At 42.3% G+C, this 16,453-nt stretch overlaps 1 protein-coding gene across 1 annotated transcript in view; it reads left to right on the top strand.

Annotated features, from left to right (window-relative positions):
- LOC126266933 (chondroitin sulfate proteoglycan 4) overlaps nucleotides 1-16,453 on the top strand; it is a 551,011-nt gene that overhangs the window by 84,474 nt on the left and 450,084 nt on the right. The window lies entirely within an intron of this gene.

The following is a 16,453-nucleotide window of genomic DNA, read 5'->3' as shown; positions in this document are numbered from 1 at the left end:
CCTTCTTTGTGTTCCTACTGTGTTTCAATAAATAGTTACCAATGTTCCCTTTAAAACTGTGAATAATCTTTATTCCTTTCAACTTACTTGAATCCCATCTTCTTAATTTCCTAGCTTTATCTAATTTGTAACTTTTAATACACAGTTCATAACCAGTAACCTACGGTCCGAGTCGTCATCTGGCCATGGAAAAGCTTCGCAGTTTAAAATATGATTTATGCAATATCTCTGAAACCTCCCGTAGTCTCCAGGTTTGTTGCACGTATGCAGACTTCTTTCACGATTATTAAACTATATTTTAAGCTAGGCTCTGCACAAACCTGCAAGTTTCACTTTTCATTTCTTGCTCCCAGTCCATGTTCTCCATTTATTTTTCCGTCTCTTCCTTTAGCTAATATCGAATTGCAGTTCCTCGTCACATTAAAATTTCATATCCTGTTAAGAAGTGAGTAAGCTGCATTTCATTTGTCACACCATACATTCTTTCAATCTCTTCTCTATCTACGGAGCTAGTAGATATGTAAACTTTTACCGCTAGTGGGTCTTGCGTTTATGTTGTCACGGCTGCGATAATGCGTTCACATTACCGTTCACAGTTACTCAACCACATTTCTATTTTGTCATTAACTGTTACATCTATTCCTGCATTGATTTTGTTTTGATGAGTTTTTGTCACCTTTCCGTCGATCACTATTATACCTACTTCCACACTACAGTATTTGATTTTGTTTTGATACGCTTTTTCACCTGATTCTAAATCCTGCTCTTCCGGCAACCTCGCTTCAGTTCATCTAATTTCACTTCACTTCACTAAACCCAACTACGTCTAAATGCAACCTATCCATTTCTGACTACTGGCGATGTGCTCATCGCGAGAGATTCTGCATCTGTTTTGGTATTTAAAATATACTGTTTATTTTGCCATCTCAGTTGCACTGTTTTTGTATAACTAGTTTCGTTGAAACTTGATCATCTTTAGAGTCATCCATTTCTTTTTTTAACTAGTGTAACTTACATGCACCATTCAGTGATCTAACATTCCACACTCTGACCCGTAGAAGGCCAGGGTTGTTTCCTCTTGTGACAACATCCTCCTCAGAAGTGCCGTCCCAGAAGGAGGATGTAGTCATTAAATCGTTCAGTACAGCTTCATGAAGTCTAAAAACATAACAATTGTACAAGGTCAGCTCAGTCAATCATCCAGCTGCGGCTCTGCAGTTAGTGGAAAGTCAGCTGCCGCATTTCAGGAATGATACTTTAGACTGGTTTTTCCAAATATAACTTCACGATGTGGATGTATCTGTGGTATAACTATCTGCATCGTTGACACGCAGCCCATTCCACCGCGCCAAGTTTCCTGATTGTAGGAGGCTGTAAACGATTAAATAGAGTATATGCTGAGGCCCATTTCATGCTTGTCCGCCTACTGTCTATACAGAACCGTGCACACGATCGTCTTATCGAAAACCATATTGATGAGTTAGACGATGACGCTAACCAGTCTGTGCAGTATGCAGTCCAAACGGCACACTGCAGCGATGAAGCTGGCGGGCACTCCCACAGCCGGCCTGGGTGACCGAGCGGTTCTAGGCGCTACAGTCTGGAACCGAGCGACCGCTACAGTCGCAGGTTCGAATCCTGCCTCGGGCATGGATGTGTGTGAAGTCCTTAGGTTAGTTAGGTTTAAGTAGTTCTAAGTTCTAGGGGACCTCAGAAGTTAAGTCCCATAGTGCTCAGAGGCATTTGAACCACTTTTTTTTGGCACTCCCACAGCAGTGGACGGCTGTCGTGCCCTTACACGGTGACTTGTGGGCTGCTGGGGCCTCGGTAAGTATTGGCACCTTGACATCTTTCAGACACGGCATGACACGGCTGTCTTAAAGGCAAATAACAGCATGTACAGTATAAGGGTCTATCTCAATGTTTCCGTTCTAAGGCAGTACAATCCACAATCTGTAAGCAATCAGGCAAAATCGCCGTGAGCGTGGAGGCAATAATCCTGCCGGGGGACCAGGTTCAAGATCACTGTTTAGTAAATCACCGTGTCCGTAACTGCCTGTTGCACATCCTCGTCCGACAGAAATCGTCAACCCTTCAAGGCCTTTTTTTAAGAGATCGAAAGCATAATAATCAAATGGGGAGAGATCGGGAAAATTGGACGGGTGCTAGTGTATGCCAGTCGAGTTGGCGTAACTTCTACGTTACAACATTTGTGATATGGGGATGTGCGTTACCATGAAGCAGCAGCACGACTTGTCACGGTTTTTCGCCAATTTAACTGCACGTCGTAGTTTCTTTAGCGCTGCGTCGTATCGTTCCCTAGTGACCGGGATTCAGTTTCCTTGAAATCAGTAAGCAATGAGCTTCACCTTTCCAGCAGATGGCTAACTCTTTAACTTCTTGGGATGAGCGAACGATGGATGACACAACTCCATCGTCGACGCTTTCGACTCCGGTTCCCAGTGGTGGAACCTGCAACAATGAGGCTAACCTCCCTGGTCGACTGTTGTCTTATGTGGAAGCCTTGTCGCGCTACTCGACAACGGTGGTTTTCGACATTCAAGCTGCCGCACACACGTTCATCACTCTCTGATGAATGTCTACTGGTGTTTGCCCTTCGGCAGTCAGGAAAAGAAAAACAGCACGTTGGCCCTGTCTTGCATTTGCTAGTAACGTCGCCAACTGTACGGATACAACGCACGCACATGTGAAAAACACGAATGTCACACCAAACCTTGCCTACATTGCGGAGCTTACATACCCACATTCGAGTCGCACTACGTTGCATATAAGTTGCAGCAACTCCCTCAAATATAAACTTTTTTATCACCTCTTATACTTCATCTCATTCGTTCTACTGTAATTTTTTTTAAATTTTGTTCTCGTTATTTCTTCTCGTAAGCCAAGAAGTGGCTTGGGAACACGCTGAGTGATTAATTTCCTTAGTGTAAGAATGGTCCGTTTTAAGGGAAAAATTCGAGAAAATAACCTGGACAGGATTCACAAGAAGAAGTCCACTGATCTATGTATTCTAAAAATTGAATGGAAAATTTCAAAAACGGAACGACAACGGAAAAATACGATAAGTAAGTTGATCAAGCAGTTAAAGATGTTTCATTACGCCATTTTGAAAAAAAACACATTCATTGAACGGAGCAATAAGAATCTTTACAAAAATTTTAATTTACTTAACTGGCAGTTTACAGACACAGTTGAAGTCAAAATGTAATCCACCACTGTGTTCCTCACATCATTTACCGAAAATTCTTCTCGTACGTATCTAGAAGCCTCCATTCTGTCAAGTTCAGTTAATGGTAACTTATCTTCATCTACGTCTGGAGGCTTCCGTGGCCGTTGTCGTTGATGATAAGATGTTCTGAGTCGTTAGGCCACGTCATAAACCCCTTCATACATCTTTCTGTCTTTCGACAGTGTTCACCCACCCAGGGACATCAGTGCAATCCCGAATAGGATCCGAACACAAGGATCTAAATGTCGAACAGCTAACGAGTTTGATAGGAATGTAACAGAACATAAAGACAGAAAAGATTTTGTTGTCAATGTATCTTCAGATTTGTAGCCGCCTATGTCACGCACTAAGTGATATAAAACGTCATAGGTTCTCTCAGTACCTACACAATAAAAGGGAAATGTAGATTATTTTTGCTGTCATAGGCGTAGATATTCAAAACCTCAAAAGTGAGGGAGCTACCGCGGCGTGCACAGCAGCAGCCGGATGGATACCAAACCGTTACAGCGGGATACCGTCAAGGGGTCTAAGAGAACTTGGATCAGAGCACCTGAAGAATTACCTAAATGGGGCATCTTGACTTGGAAGACATTTTAGTTTTAAGAGGCAAGATCATGTTTTTCCGAGGTTCGCTACGCAGATATTTTAATGTAAATCCATTCATATTATAAAAACGTACACTATGTGATCAAAAGTATGCGGACACGCGCAAACACATACGGTTTTCATATTAGTCGCGTTGTGATGCCACCTACTGCCAGGTACTCTATATTAGCGACCTCACTAGTCATTATACATTGTGTGAGAGAAGACTGGGGCGTTTCGCGGAACTCACTGACTTCGAACGTCGTCAGGTGTTTGAGTGTCACTTGTGAGATACGTCTGTACACGAGATTTCCACACTCCTAAACATCACTGGGTCCACTGTTTCCGATGTGATAGTGAAGTGGAAAAGCGAACGGACACGTACATCACGAAAGCGTACAGGCCGACCTCGTCTGTTGACTGACAAGAGACCGTCGACAGTTGGAGAGAGGCGTAATGTGTAATAGTTTGACATCCATCCATACCATCACACAGGAATTCCAAACTGCATTAGGACCCATTGCAAGTACTATATAGTTAGGCTGGAGGTGAGAAAACATGGATTTCATGGTTGAGCGGCTGCTCATAAGCCACACATCACGCTGGTAAATACCAAACGACGCCTCGCTTGATCTAAGAAGCGTAAACATTGGACGATTGTACAGTGGAAAAACGTTGTGGGGAATGACGATTCACGGTACACCATGTGACGATCCGATGGCAGGGTGTGGGTAAGGCGAATGCCCAGTGTACGTTATCTGCCAGAGTGTGTAGTGGCCACACTAAAATTCGTAGGCGGTGGTGTTATGGTGTGGTCGTGTTATTCGTGGAGGGGGCTTGCACCCCTTGTTTTGCTTGGCACTATCACAGCACAGGCCTACATTGATGTTTTAAGCACCTTCTTGCTTCCCACTGTTGAAGAGCAAATCAGGGATGCCGATTGCATCTTTCAAGAAGATCGAGTACCTGTTTGTAATTCACCGCCTATGACGGAGTGGTTACACGACAGTAACATCCCTGTAATGGACTGGCCTGCACGGAGACCTGTCCTGAATCCTAGAGAACATCTTTGGGATCTTTTGGAATGCCAGCTTCATGCCAGATCTCACCGACCGAAATCGATACCTCTCCTCAATGTAGCACTCCCCAAGAAACTTCCTAGCACCTGACTGAACGCATGCCTGAGAGAGTGGAAGCTGTGATCAAGGCTAAGTGTGGGGCAACACCAGATTGAAGATGGAGGGCGCCACGAACTTTTAAATCATTTTCAGCCAGGTGTCCGGATACTTTTGGTCACATAGTGTAAGTCTACAAATTTGAGTGACATACACTAAATATACGTGACATGTTCGTATGCAGGTAGAGCCCCACGTACAAATCTCCTTATAAGCCCCAAAATAGATTTCAGCCAAACTTGGTACTCATATTATTTACCATCTTGTAAGCAGTACCGTGAGCACGGAAACAGAAAAGGCCTGTTGGGATGGGGATTATTACGTGGAGAGAAAAGGGTGAGGAAGGATAGATAGAGATGGAGGAGGACATGGTCGCAGATATGTGGAGGAGGAGATAGATAGAGAGATGGGGAGGACAAATGCACAGAGAAAGGGGAGATGGACAGAGAGGGAAGAGGAGGCGCTAGACGGAGTGAGGAGGAGATGGGAAAGGAGTTGAAGGACTCATAGAGCTGGAGGAGAAGTGGAGAGATAGGGGAAGGAGCAAATGGACAGAGAGGGTGGACAGCAGCAGATGGATAGAGAGAGGGCGGAAGGACTTGGATAGATAGTGGGGGAAGGAGGACGTGAAAGAGAACGGAGGTGAAAGAGGGCGAAGTAAGGAAGTAAGTGATGAGTGAGGGGGGAAAGAAGATCGAGTAATAGAATTTGAGTAAATACAAACCTGGACAACGTGGGGTACTCAGCTAGTCCATAATTTTCCTACACTTAAGTATCAAGTTTACAATTTGAATTTGCGTTTACAAGTACATGTAATTAACTAGAAAAACTGTGGTAGGATGCTGTGTAATCATCAATAATTTTGTCATACCAAAATGAATCAGGTATTGGCTATATTACTGTTAATCTAGATCCGCCTCAGTCGTAACGAATAGATTTTTTTAAACGTTGTTATTGTTTCGCTAGCTCATATTCCAAATAGGAAATTGCAGAAAATATCCATACATCAGTCACCTAGAGAGCTTTTGCTGGTTAAATCTGCTGTTGCGTGTAACACCACTCTCTTGTTTCGGGAAAGCCGACATTACCGGCAGGGAAAGCGGTGTGTTAACCTCATGCCTCTCCATTCCATTTATTTTCCGTGTCGGATTACACACTGTAATAATGAAGCGCAGCTGGGCCGGTGATGGAGTATGATGTAGCATACGTCTCGCCCACGAGGTCTGACAGGGGAGTTTGTTACTGTTACTATAGTGGCCGTCACAAATATAGTTATCTGAAGGACATCTCAGAGACCTAAAGCACTGATAGTTAGTGAAAATTTCAAATGTTAGTAAAAATTCCGAAAAAACTATTTTACTCTAGTCCATGAAAACTTGCCAGGTGCTACGAAAACAATAAAAATAAAAAGTTTACGTTGCAAGAAGTTTAAAACGGTTCAAATGGCTCTTAGCACTATGTGACTTACCATCTGAGGTCATCAGTTCCCTAGAACTTAGAACTACTTAAACCTAACTAACCTAAGGATAGCACACACATCCATGCCCGAGGCAGGATTCGAACCTGCCACCGTAGCGGTCACGCTGTTCCTGACTGAAGCGCCTAGAACTGCTCGGCCACAACGGCCGGCCAAGAAGTTTAAAAATCAAATATATATATATATATATATATATATATATACTTTAACATGTGGAAAAAACAGAACCACTTACATATTTGGACTGCAAATAATATATGAACATTCACAAACTTTATACATGTATGTAATACATATTATATCATGATAATATAAAAGTATCCTGAGGTAAAAAATTAAATATTGTAATATGCGTGAAACAGTTCAGATAATGTAACGAAAAATGTCGTCGCTGATGAAATTCTTTTCTGTTGGACGTTGTAGAAACTTCGAGCCACAAAGCTGTAAACAGCCACTGAAGTTAATTATTGTAACAAATTAGACATCAGAGAGACTGTTGTTTTGAGTACCGACGATTCGCCATAATGCGACTGATAATGTTACCGACTTTCCGATTTTTTTTTATTTGCAGCTCTTACTGGCATTTCGTCACTCCAGCCATCAACCAGATTGCCGATATACGATGTACAAAAGTAACTGTAGGTACTTTCAGGCTAATATTTGTTCTGAAGTTGAGCAAAAGATATTTTTGTGCGTGATATTGTGAAGATTTATCGAAGTATAGTTTAAGACAGTTGTCCTATGCGTGCATTAAGTGCGCTTTACACAAAACTACACTCTTGCTGCTGAGGTATCTTTGCATAACATTAAAAATTTTTGTCCCTCATTATAATTTCTGAGTTAAAGACCAAGTGAACAGAGAAGACAAAGAACGGAGATCCCTGAGCCACAATAACTAATTTTTTCACAGTTATCACTTCGTATTTTTCTAACCATCGGATAGTCACCTCTGTCCTGGTATCTACGCACCAATGTTATGTCAAAATCGTAAAATTCCATAATTTCTGTTTTTATTTATATCCCTTTTTTAGAGAGTCAAAACAATTGTTCACATCTGGAGATTCTGCCAATGTTTCTGCACTGTTAATAAGGAGTGCTGTCGATTCGAAAATACTATAGACTTTTGCAGAATTTATGTTGTTCTTTGTGTTCACTGTTGGCTAGATTAGTAAAAAAAACCTTCGATACGTCCGGTACGACAATCTTAGCTTGTTTCCGAATGTTTCTTCGTCCTTTACACGCATTGGCCGAAGTGACATTACTCATAGATCATTGTCCCTACATTTCGCTCACTTCCAAACACGCATCAGTACACATCTCCTCACATGACTGAAACCACACCTGAAACAGCGAAATCGCACAGAAACATAGAACATTTAGCTGTTAATTGTACATGTCGCAACAAAACTCTGAGGTGGGTGAATCGCAAAGATTATCGCAGGTGAACCAGGGAGCGGGTGTCACCCTGAGGTGTATACTTTTGGGATGGCCACTGTAGCTGTTTGCAGCCACGCGTTACTGCAGCTTTGTCTGGCTAAATGGAAAAGAAAGAAAAGAGAAAGCACACGTTTCTAACATAAATGGGAATTGGATATACGCCTTAATTTCCACCTCTCTCCCCCTACCTCCCCCCCCCCCCCCCTGTCACTGTCCATCTCCTCCTCCTCCTCTTCCTCTCTTTATCTATTTCCTCCTTTCCACCCCCCTCTACGTCTATAACCTCCTCGTTCTTTCTGTGTTCATCTTCTCCTCCCTCCTCTATCTCTTCCTGCTCTCTCTTTCTCCCCTCATCTCTGTCCATCAGCTCCTCCTTTTTATTTCTATCTTCTCATCCCCTTCTCTCTTTATTTTCTCAAGTTCCCTCTCTATATCCATCTCTATTTTCCGCATTCTGTCTCTATTTCCTTCCACCCCTCTGACCATCACCTTTTCCCCTTCTCTCTGACCTTGAGCCCTGTTTATTGTTATTGCATATACAGATTCAATATTAATATTCTAAACATAAGCCAATTAGCCATACATATAATTTTCCTCTTTGGTAACAACGTTTCGCTGTGTCTATCCGAATGTACATTAGAATGTAAAAATTTAAAGTAAATCAGTCAGGAACTTTCCGAGATATTTGGCAATGACGTTTCCTCTTTATGTCTTACATCTTAATTTGTATACTCATCATATAGTGGACATGTTGAGTCGCAGAAAGACCCTTTCGAAAAGTTAGCTATTGGCCAACACACACACACACACACACACACACACACACACACACACACACACACACAAGACCACAGTCTCTGACAGTTGCATCTAGCTGCTAGATTTATGTGTATGTGTGTGTGTGTGAGTTCTATTTGCGCGCGCGCGCCTGTGGTTTTGTGTGTGTGTGTGTGTGTGTGTGTGTGTGTGTGTGTGTGTGTGTGTGTGTGTGTGCTGCCTATATCTGACAAAGGCAGTGTTGGCCGAAAGCGAACTTTCCGACAGTCTTTTTGTTGGCCTTCTGCAACTCAGCATCTATACTATAGGATGAGTAGCAGCTATCCTTTTCATCTTATTGTTATATTTCATCCTGGATTTTCCACTGTTTAATATTTATTTATTTGTAATACACAGGGTGGTCCATTGATCGCGACCAGGCTAAATATCTTACGAAATAAGCGCCAAACGAAAAAACTACAAAGAATGAAACTTGTCTAGCTTTAAGGGGGAAACAAGATGTTGGCCCGATAGAAGGTGCGGCAATACCTCAACTGGATATCAACTGCGTTTTTTTGTTTTTTTTTTAAATAGGAGCCCCCATTTTTCATTACATATTCGTGTAGTACCTAAAGAAATATGAGTGTTTTAGTTGTACCACTTTTTTCGCTTTGTGATGGATGGCGCTATAATAGTCACAAACGTATAAGTACGTAGTTTCACGTAAAATTCCGCCAGTGCGGACGGTATTTGCTTCGTGGTATATTACCCGCGTTAAAATGGATCGTTTACCAACTGCGGAAAAGGTCGATATCGTGTTGACGTATGGTTGTTGTGATCAAAGTGCCCAACGGGCGTGTGCTATGTATGCTGCGCGGTATCCTGGACAACACCAACCAAGTGTCCGGACAGTTCGCCGGATAGTTACGTTATTTAAGGAAACAGCAAGTGTTCATTGAGTTAAAGGTCTATTGCGGGGCCTGTGTTTTGGACGAATGCACTTAACGAGACAGCGCTCACCAGCTCTACGCCGTAGCCACAAGCGAACGACCATCTCTTCCTCACAGGCAAAACCTGCTTTTATCGCTGAAGACTATGGCGCTACTTTCCATCTTCCAGTCGAGCGGTGCACGTTGATAATGTGATGTGAATGGTAGACGGGCTAGAGATGCGTGTGTCTCCGTACTCCCACTGCTAATAACCGGCTCGCAAATTTCGTATTGACACGTCAGAGCTGTGGGCTGGGTTAGCTCTACGATCTGCCACTATCGCCCATGCAGTATCATGATCCTGCAGAGCTTCTGTGCTGCGTGGCCTTCCACAACCTCGTCTAAATGTGTGAAAATATGCATGTGGCCAATGGTACCATCATCGTTGCACAATTGACGCAGAAGTTCCAACTTGGCAGTCCTACTAAAGGACCATCTGGCCACACGGAGGTCAATATTTGATCCGTTCTAAAATCGCTCAGTTGGTTGGAGGAAGCACTATTGCGTCTGCCTGGCACGGTTACCTGTTTGCCTCACACGTTTGCACCACACTGAGCCTTCTGGCTGTGAGGACTCCGTACTAAAGGGTAGACGAAGATGGAGCCCTGGTAGCTATGTCACTACGCTGTTTGTTGGCGGAAGACGTTGAAACCATTATCAGTACATTTACTATACCCCAGGCGGCATACGCCGTCATCGGATCAAAAAAAATGGTTCAAATGGCTCTGAGCACTATGGGACTTAATTTCTGAAGTCTTCAGTCCCCTAGCACTTAGAACTACCCAAACCTAACTAACCTAAGGACATCACACACACCCATGCCCGAGGCAGGATTCGAACATGCTATCATAGCGGTGGCGCGGTTCCAGACTGTAGCGCGTAGAACCGCTCGGCCACCCCGGCCGGCTCATCGGATCAAAATCGACGTCGTCGTTCCAGGTGCACAATTTTTTTTCTGGCAGTGTATATGATGGAAGAGCAAAGAGGACATAAAAAAACAGACTGGCAGAGGCAAAGTGGGCATTCTTGCTCAAAATAAATCTAGTTATATAAAATATAGCCTTTAATATGAGGAAGAAATTTCTGAGGCTGTACGTTCGGAGCACTGCATTGTATGGTAGAGATTCATGAACTGTGGAAAAACGAGAAAAGAAGAGAATCTTAGCGGTGGACAGGTGGGGCTTCAGAAGAGTACTGAAAATATGGTGGCTCTCCGCGGAATCGGTGATTAAACGCAAGCATGGAAAACACTGACATGACAGGTAGTAAGACATTGGCGAATAATTTCCGTTATACTGTAGCGGAAGACAGAGATTCGAATACGTGCAACAAATAAGTTTGGGGTTGTTGAGATTGGAACAAGAGAGGAATTCATGGTGGGCCGCATCAAACCAGAGAACAGAGTGATGACTAAAAAAGATAAATTATAGATAATAGCATAATTTCCCAAAGCCGAACATTATTGTGGATACTGTGTGCCAGGCCATTATTATACATAAAGAGCAGCGGTTCCAACACACTTCCCTGTGGGCACTCCTGAACCTACTTCCACATCTGTCACCAGACTTTCCAGTCACAACAACATACTGCATTTTCTCCACTAACGAAACCTCAGTCCAGTCGTAATTTTTGTTTAATGCGCCACATCTACGCCTTGATAAATTCAGGACGTTATGTGCGGAAAAATTAGGAATAATGTTTTTGGAGAAAATGTCCGCACCAATTGCTCTTTTCTGTTTGTTTAAAATCACCACCTGAGGACATTATCTAGCGACAGCTACTCAGTATCATACTTCAAAGTACAATAGAATTAGACAAGGAGAAACACTAAGCATAATCAACAACAATCCAAATACGTAAATTTTCAAAACAGTTCGTACGCATAGTTCATAAAAGCAGTAGACTATCATAATGTAGTGTGAACTCGTCTGTTACGAAAATGGATGCAAATTATTTAAATAAAATTATGTTGAAAGACAACTTGCTAACAAACAAAATAAAAATACAATAATAACGTACGCATCGTAAGAAGTCGGTTACACTGTAGTAAATCGACGTATGTCTGTTGGATACACAATAAAAAGGTTTGTCCAAAGTGTTTCTACGAAACGACAAAGCACAGCAGACGACGCTCTATGACCCTGTGATGAACTAAAAGTCGATCTGGTAAACAACGATAGTAGACGAACGGAAGCAGCAAAGGATATATCTGCATACGAACACGATGTTACTATGACATGTACCGATAAGCAACTGAGCACGGTCTGCTGTTAATAATAAATGAGCCTGCTGTATAATGTAAAGAAACATTATAATACATGAAACGTTTGTTCGTTACGAACATCGCACTTATTATGGAGCGCATGACTGGAGACTTCTAATTCCTCAGAAATGTGCATAACGGTACGTTTCTCCATTTTATGCAAAACTGTGAGATTATTGGTGATACGAGAGAGACTATGTCATTCTGAAATTAAGTGAAAAACATTTGTCTTCAGAATTCTTCCTCATATTTCTGCATGCTCTTTGGACGTAATTTTAAGTTTCTGTCTGTTTAGCGAATATAGTAAGTATTGCACTCAGTGCGGCAGATTTTATAAATATCTGTAGTTGCAAATTTTATGGTTTTACATTAATGTTGTGCACAAGTAGCTGACCAATTGTGTCACGATTCTGAAGGCAGTTCTAACATCATATCTACGAAACAAGGCACTTGGTTTTTAAGAAAAATTTCCTTAAAAGGGAAAAAAGATGAATTTTATCTTTTCGGCCACATCTTCACCAGCTACACTGATCAGTCAAAACATAATGACCACTACGACTGCACATCGAAACGCTCGATGCCGCCTGGTGGACTTGCGAGCACGTGACACGATAACAAAGGCATGTAAGTGGTGCAGACATGGACAGGGGATCACCCTAGCGAAGATATGGGCTGCAAAGGGGGAAATCTATTGAGATAAACGTCTTTGACAAAGGGCAGCTTATGATTAAGAACAGCCAGTGAACGAGTATCTCATAAATGTCGAAGCTGCTAAAATGTTCACATGCTACTGCCATGAGTGTTTTTGAAAACAGGTAGAAGGTCAGCGAAACTACCACTAGGCTCTAAATGGTTGGACGTTCACAACTCTTCACAGAAAGAAAAGGTTTGTCTGCTCTGTAAAGTATTGTAGATGGAGATCTGTGGCATCTCTGCCGAAAGAGCACAATGCTGGCGCACGCACAAGTGTTTTGGAGCCCAAAGTTCATCGTACATTATTGAACATGGAATTCCGCAGCAGACCACCCCCACGAGTTCATATGTTGACCCAACGAAATCGTTAATTACAACTGCAGTAGGCTCTGAAGCATCGTGATTCGATCGTCGATCAATGGAAACGCGTGAGCCCCTCGGGTGAATCCCATTTTTGCTACACTAGGTCGATGGTCGTCTTCACATACGTCGTCATCGAGGCGAACGGCGCCTCGAAGCGTGCTGCGAGCCATGGACGATGGCTGATGGGAGAAGTATTTTGCTATGGAAGACCTGTGGTAGAAATCGAAGACCCGCTGACAGGAGCAAGCCACCTGCATCCCTTCGTGCTTGATATCTTCCCCGGTGGCGATGTCATCTTTCAGCAGTAAAACTGTCCGTATCTCTGAGCCAGGACCGTGCTACAGTCGTTGGAGGAGCATAATAGTGAACTCACGTTGACGTCTCGGCGACGATGTTCGCCTGATGTAGATCATACGGAGCCCATCTGTGTCGCTATCGGGAGCCATCATCGCGTACGTATATGTTCAAAAGTGTGTGAATTCCTAAGGGACGAAACTGTTGAGTTCATAAGTCCCTAGGCTTCACACTATTTAAACTAGCTTATGCTAAGAACAACACACACACACGCATGCCCGAGGGATGACTCGAACCTCCGGCGGGAGGGGCCACCCACTCTGTGACATTGCACCTTAAACCGCGCGGACACTCCGAGCGGCGTACGTATATCAGCAGCTCGTTATTTGCGCGAATTCCGTGATCTGTCCGTAGACATCTAATGCCACATACGTCCACAAACCTGTTAACAAATTGTCGGATCCCTGCTATGCAGGATTATTTATTTACAGTATTTCGTTCCAAAAGGCGGACAGACAAGGTACTGTATCAAGCAGATGATCATAATGTTTTGGCACGTCAGTGTATGATGCATTTGTTTCCGAATACCTCAAGTTTTAGAATTATATACATTGTCATACATAAACAATAGTTTAGACAAGAAGAGAATAGAAGCTTTCGAAATGTGGTGCTACAGAAGAATGCTGAAGATTAGATGGGTAGATCACGTAACTAATGAGAAGGTATTGAATAGAATTGGGAAGAAGAGGTGTTTATGGCACAACGTGACTAGAAGAAGGGATCGGTTGGTAGGGCATATTCTGAGGCATCAAGGAATCACCAATTTAGTATTGGAGGGCAGCGTGGAAGGGAAAAATCATAGAGGGAGACCAAGAGAGGAATACATTAAACAGATTCAGAAGGATGTAGGTGGCAGTAGGTACTGGGAGATGAAGAACCTTACACAGGATAGAGTAGCATGGAGAGTTGCAACAAACCAGTCTCTGTACTGAAGGCCAGATCAACAACAACAATACATTGTTAACTATAGAAAAATGATAGCTGGTTTTGTAGGCAATTGCGCACAGTACATAAAGTTTTTTATTAATTTCTATGTTATTATGGTGAAATCTAAGTAATCTGCTTATTATTGGTTGTATAAAACCTGTCTTTTTCTGCTCTGGATAGCAAAAATTCATCTGCATCTACAGCTACATCATACTCCGCAAGCACCCTAATGGTATGTGGCGGAGGGTACTCGTGGTGCCACTATCTGGTCCCCTTCCCTGTTCTACTCACGAATTGCGTGTGGGAAAAACCATTTCCAGTAAGCTTCTGTGTTAGCTCTAATTTCACGAATGTTTTCGTCGCGGTCGTTCGCGAGATGTAAATGGGAGTGATTAATACAATGTCCGACACTTCCCGGAAAGTGCTCTCTCGAAATTTCGATATTAAGCCTCTCCGTGATGCACAATGCCTCTCTTGTAACTTCTGTCACTGGAGCTTTCTCGCCGAATAAACAGTCTCATGATGAAATGCGCCGCTCTTCGTTCGATCTTCACTATCTTTTCAGCCTGTACCATTCGGTAAGGACGGATGAAAAATACATTTCCTTAACATTCTTCCTACGCATCTCAGCCTGGCATCTGCGTTTCCTACTACTTTTTTGTGTGTGTTCATTCCACTGGATAGATGAGTTATGAGAAATAATGATATAAGTTGTGTGTATTCTTATGATGCATAGCAAATGAATGACTTTAATTGCTTAAATCCGGAAAATTGTCGTATTTTGCTGGTGCTCAACAAAAATTTAATATTAGGATGAAGTTCGTTCATCTTACGGGCTAACAGATCAACATCATCTTTACATCCTAAACATGACAACAGAATGTAATCTACATATCTTTTGTAATGAATCTATTTCTGCGCCTCCTGGTTTTCAAGATGACTGATAAATACGTTGGCAATAGTACCAACAAATGGAGAAGCCGTGACTGGTTCTTTGATCTGCATCTGAATCTTATTATTTATGGAAAATTAATTACTCATGTACAATTCGATAGTTCGCCTACCCTGTGACAACGTTTTGTGGATGACGAGATAATTTTTAATTATCTGCTCAGTTTCGTTACAGGAATGTTTGTGTAGAGACTTGTGATGCCAGACGAAGCGAATATAGATACTTGTGGAATGGCATTTGGTCAAATTGCCTCAGCTATCTCGCAGCAGATTTTACTAATTATTATGAAAAGTGTAATGCCTGGTTAAATATAAGCGATGCTCTTATGGCACTTACTCTAGGCAATATAAATAAATTATTACATAAAACTAATCATTTTTGTATAGTCATAGTTCAAGTCTGTAGTAAAAATTTCACTTCAGTTTCATACAACTATACTGGAGCTCATTTTCGAAACACATTAGCGTGTCGGCATGTGATGTTAACAGTAGGGCTTTTCGCTAAGTCTGCTGCAGTGCTGACGACCCGTCATTAGGGCGCAAGCTCAAGCGTCGAAGTGAATCATGCAAATGTCAGCTTACAGTGCCCTAGGCAAAAGTTGAAGAGTGGCTCTGTTATCTAACAGAACCCGACTATCCACACTACCTGGTCGTCTTTGCATGTGTTTAGGAAGTTTCCTAGAAAGAACCGAGCAGATAAGAAAAGGATACAAGGAGAGCTCCACAGAGCCATGGCAAATAATAAATTCCGATGGGAAACACATGAAAGGAATTCACCCCTACAGAAGGATTTAGAAACATATAACCTCTTGAGAAATTTAATCACCTGCAATGAATGAACCACAGATAATATAAATTACCCTTACTTCACGTCTATGGTCACAAATGTTATGTCATCAGACAACCAGTTTCGGTCTATAATGACAATCTTCAGATTTGCAGCAAAACTTGAGACTAACACAAATACAACTAGCAGATTGCCTACAGCTTGAAACAATAAAACAGACCATGATGAAAAGTGTTACTGACATACATGGGTGTTTGAACGTTCTAAATATGATGTTTTCTAAAAACCTGTCCTAATATACTGGAGCCATAGTGGCATCGTCAAAGGCTAAACACAAAATCAGCACCACCATTGTCAAACATATATAAATATAGTATACACAAGATTCATTTGTCAGCTGCACTATTGTCCAAAACAAACTGCCACAAAATCTTTGTGTTGCAAGT

The sequence above is a fragment of the Schistocerca gregaria genome, chromosome 4 (genome assembly GCF_023897955.1).
Source record: "Schistocerca gregaria isolate iqSchGreg1 chromosome 4, iqSchGreg1.2, whole genome shotgun sequence".
Classification (NCBI taxonomy): domain Eukaryota; kingdom Metazoa; phylum Arthropoda; class Insecta; order Orthoptera; family Acrididae; genus Schistocerca; species Schistocerca gregaria.
The sequence above is the reverse complement of the archived record's forward strand: the minus strand, read 5'-3'. Positions and strand labels throughout refer to the sequence as shown.